This window comes from Mustelus asterias, chromosome 2 (genome assembly GCF_964213995.1).
Source record: "Mustelus asterias chromosome 2, sMusAst1.hap1.1, whole genome shotgun sequence".
Taxonomy (NCBI): Eukaryota; Metazoa; Chordata; class Chondrichthyes; order Carcharhiniformes; family Triakidae; genus Mustelus; species Mustelus asterias.
In genome coordinates this window covers 62,788,117-62,793,366 of record NC_135802.1, presented here as the reverse complement: position 1 = coordinate 62,793,366, position 5,250 = coordinate 62,788,117, and positions in this window count along the sequence as shown.

Genomic DNA, 5,250 nt, shown 5'->3' with positions numbered 1-5,250 from the left:
GCAGGAGGTTTATAGCAGGGCTGTGAGGAAAAACCTTTCTACCCAGAGGGTGGTGATGGTCTGGAATGTGCTGCCTGGGAGAATGGCAGGTTTCCTCACATTCTTTAAAAAGTACCTGGTACACTTGGCACATCATAACATTCAAGGCTGTGGGCCAAGTGCTGGTAAATGGGAATAGGTAGGTAGGCCAAGTGTTTCTCACGTGTCAGTGGAGACTCGATGGGCCAAAGGGCCTCTTCTGCACTGTGCAATTCTGTAATTCTGTGATATTTTAGATGCACGTTAACTAATTTACTTATTATCTTGTGTATCGCATTTCTTTTCACTCCTTTCAGATTCTGAATTTTTCAAGCTTATCCATGGAATTCATTACTGTAATATAGGCCCATCATTGCCCTGCCTCCAGGGTTTGCCTGTTTTACCTGTCTCTCAGAGATTTAATGATGATGTGCTCTAATACCAATCTCAGGAGTCCTCCAATCAGTAAATCGTGCCCCGTCTCCTGCAACTCCCACACTCAACCATCCTTAAATGGCACAACACTGCTCCTCTGTCTTAGCTGTTTCTATACCATAGATACATACACATTGTCCTAAGCTTGTATAACAAGCAGCCATGAGGAAGTTTTTTTTCAAACTTTACTGGATGTCTACAGACAGCACATCATGGGGCATTTCATTGCCAACTTTGAATGCCACTTTCTCATGAAGGTGAAGAGGTTGGACAGAGTGAATCTCCTCCCTCCAGTTAAACCAACATGGCAACAATTTTTTTTAGATTCTGTTGATACAGATAAAACATATTCCATCTGATTGGTGTCATTATTGTGACACATACTCATGTTAGATTCATGGAGCCAGAGTTCGGAAATAGGTGCAGATTGATTTCTTTCAAAAAACCCAGTGGCAATGTGTTCATCGAGTTCCTCCTAATTACCATGAAAAGCTTCTACATTTCACTTACCTTCCTCAACTATCTACTGACTGTTCCTTGGATTTATTTTGAACATATCTAGAACCTTTGTCCCAGTGATGTTGAAATTATGAAGCTTAACTGTCGACTCTTTCATGAAGAGTGGTATGTAACTAATGTCTTCCCCTTTAAATACTTCCAAGCCATTAGAATTTCATATGTTAATAATCTTCATCCTTCATTTGAACCCTGCCAAATGGAGTGCTGCTCAAGTGGGCTGCTTTGTCCTGGACGGTGTCAAGCTTCTTGAATGTTAGTGCAGCTGCACTCATCCAGGCAAGTGGAGAGTATTCTGTTGCAGTCCTGACTTGTGCCTTGTAGACGGTAGACAAACTTTGATAAATCAAAGAATACCTGGCTCCTGACTAGCTCATGTAACTACATTATTTATCTGGACATTCATTTCAGCTTCTGGTCATAAATGACCCCAGGGTGTTGATATTGAGGAGATTAAGTGATGGTAATGCTGTTGAACGGCAAGCAGAGTTGGTTCGATTATTTCAATTTATTTGAGGTATATTCTTACCAATCCTTGAGATTTTGTATTGTATAACTTAAAGCACATTAAAAAAGCATTTCATTTTTCCTGAATTGTTGTTTGTTTCTGAAGTACAAACCCTTTCAGTTTAAGCTCCCCCCCTTATCCCTTTGAAGTGGCTCTTTTAATATTTTATATCTGATTTCAGATTTGTAATAATTAATGATTGGATAATTAGTTGCCTTTTGTCTGTCAGACAGAGCTGGCAAATTTACCTCTGATCATAATTTCAAGAACCCCAAAGAACATTAACTTTACTAACGAAAGAGCATTTTTGGTTACACCAGTTTCTGGACTGCATTTTATGTTTTGTGCCATGTTCCTGACGTTGGGGTCAAATGTGGGTCCCATCCTCTGAGTGTGTTGGGAGCAGTTACCTGACCACTTTTGCCTTAATCGGTGGATTAATTGCCAGAGAGCAGATTTGCTATCATATTAAGCATGGTGGACAAGCTCTCAAAGCTGGAGGACCAATAGGGGGTGCTCCAATGCAGTAGGAGCTCCAGCCTACCCTTGTAGCTAAGCGATGGAAAGAGGTTTCCTCCATTTTGAGTTCTCGCTCAATTTGGCACTATTTAACAGTCATTTTTATTAATTACTATTTTTTAAGTGATCACTTTATTGCTTTGACATTGATCTTTTTGCCCAGCAAGTTATTTATATTCAGGTTTTAACTTTTTTTCTGAAATTCATGTTTAATGTGTCAAACCAGATCGCAGGCTGGGTTTCTTGCTGAAGGGGATTGAAAGGCTGACAAGAAATCTGATTGTTTTGTGGAGGGCTGGCAAAAGGTTTTTCTTTGATCCAACAGACTAGGGGTGTATTGAAAATGCTCAGCATGCTTGGTGGCATCTGTGCCAAGAGAAACAGAGGTCAGTGACCTTTGATCGGACTTAGTGCAGACCATGGATCTGAAGCATTGACTCTGTTTCTGGCTCCACAGGTGCTGCCTGGCCTGTTGAGTATTTCCAGAAGCTGCAGCACATTGTTCTCCTATTATATGCTCCATGCTAGACATTTGCAAGTGTTATTAGTTTCAGTTTAGAATGAGAAAATATTTATCACTCAATGCTAAGTGTTTTTTTTTCTGTTAACAAAGCCCACTTTTATGGATAGTAAAAAGCACCTATCCCTTTTGTAAAATAAACCTTCCTATCTCTTTGTAAAAGCAATGTTGTGACAAAAACTAGTGCTCAAACGCGCACACACACCTAGCTATTTATGTACATATCCTCAACTGAACAGCACCACAAATAAAACTTCAGGCGTGTCACCATCTTTATTAAAACTTTTGTCAGCACTGAATACACAAACACCTACAAATGTTGTCCGATGATGGAGAACGCTCAAATGGTTGATTGTTCCTTTTCCTACAGTGCTTCCTTTTCACTGGGATATACTATTGCTGAGCACTGTGCAAATAGCAAACGTATCCACCATGCAGATCGCATAGGTACCTCACTTTATCCAAAGTACCAAAAAGGATTTAAAACATCCAATTAGCTTTTTTGAAAGAAACTCAACTAGTCCACAACTAAATCTGATGACATGGTCACCATGAGAATTAGGGAAGCTATAATCAGCCAAAGGACCTGGCAAGGTTGTGGACGTGGAAGGCCTGCCAGTCGTAACATCAAAAAGGTTCTAGCATTATTCCAAAAAAGCTTGGGCCTTCTGCCTCACCTCATTATATTAAATTTGCGATGCCAATAATGTCATCAGTCTGTGGCTTTGAAATATTAGAGTAGAATCATGGAATCCTTAAAGTGCAGAAGGAGACCATTCGACCCATCGAGCCTGCACTGACAACAATCCCACCCAGGCCCTATCCCCATAACCCCATGATTTTATCCTGCTAATCCCTTTGACACTAAGGGGCAATTTACTGTGGCCAATCTACCTGACCTACACATCTTTGGGAGGAAACCGGAGCACCCATAGGAAACCCATACAGACTCAGGGAGAATGTGCAGTCTCTACACAAACTGTCACCCCAAGGTCGGAATCGGACCCGGGTCCCTGGCGCTGTGAGGCAGCAGTACTAACCGCTGTGCCGCCCGAGTTCCTAGTTGCAAAAAAGCATTTACTCATCTGGTTCATGAGGACAGATACCTTAAGGGCAATGGCTAAGAAGGTGCCCACCATTCTTACGAATATTATTCGATTCTCGGCTTGGGTCACTGTCTGTGTGGAGTTTGCTTGCTCGCCCCGTGTCTGTGTGGGTTTCCTCCAGGTGCTCTGGTTTCCTCCCACATTCTGAAAGACATGCTGGTTAGGTGCATTGACCCGAACAGGCGCCGGAGTGTGGCAACTAGGGAAATTTTACAGTAACTACATTGCAGTGTTGATGTAAGTCTTACTTGTGACTAATAAATAAACTTTTACTTTAATTAGGCCCCTGTGTTTGTGGCAGCCTAACCACTTGACTGATTTCCATATATATTAAAAGAATAGTGCCAGGTTGCTCAATTCTGATATTGTAACCTCTACACCTTCCCCACTAATACTCTCCTGCCCATGCTGGATGGAGGGGGAGTTCTTAGACATTGGATTTTTGTAAGAGGCACATTACCAAGTCTGCCCAGGATCATGAAGAATTAGATGGGGTGAACATTTGCTCTCATCTTTACTCAGCCAAGAGCAGATGGATAGCCATGCTTAACTGGAATCTCCTTTTCACTCTTAAGTCCCAGCAAATGTTTCTAAAATGGGAACCATTCTTTTGCCAGGCTAGAGATTGTAAATATACTTCACACAGCTTCGGTTATAAGGCATAACCTCCTAAACATAAATTTTCCCACCACCTCCTTTGCACAATCATATGTTCCCCAGAAAAGACATGCTTGAGCCTATATCCCCAGCGCCTGCAGCTTTTTCCACAAAGCGACGCAACATGGTACTTCCATGGACACTCACCTTGAATGGATTCATAATCTGGTATAAGAATGTACAAGATTTTGCCTCAAGAATTGATATGGTATAATCCGCTTCTCCTAAAACCACCTTTCATGAGAGGAAAGGTGACTGGAATATTAAAGAAATATGCCAACAATAACAATCTTAATAAAATCTCACTGGGTATGACTTCCATATTCCGTGATCCAACTAAACCATAGATCCTGATAAACAAGTTGGTGCAATCCTTGATCCCGAGATGCTCCACATTCAAGAATAACCACACTAAGGAGACAGGTGTAAGATACACAGACAGGTGTGAAATACAGAGACAGGTGTGAAATACAGAGACAGGTGTATGACACAGAGACAGGTGTGAAATACAGAGACAGGTGTATGACACAGAGACAGGTGTGAAATACAGAGACAGGTGTGAAATACAGAGACAGGTGTATGACACAGAGACAGGTGCAACATACAGAGACAGATGTGAGATACAGAGACAGGTATGAGATACAGAGACAGGCGTAGGATATCACCACACAGCAATCGATAACTCCCAAAAGTAGAGTGTAATCAAAGTGCACAATTGTTTCATAAAGGTGAAGAAAAAAAACATATTGTTCGATGGCTATAGCTTCTCAAAAAATACTGAACACTATTTTTTTTCAATTTTCACAAGCTGTACATTAGGACCAGATGCCACATTACTACTATCAATTTTCAAAATTTAAAGTTCAGTAACTGAGAGAAGGCAGGTAGTTCAAATAGAAAAATCATCACAAAACCAAAAAAATATAACTCTATGAAATTGCGTCAACAATTCAAAAAACAAACATCCACTC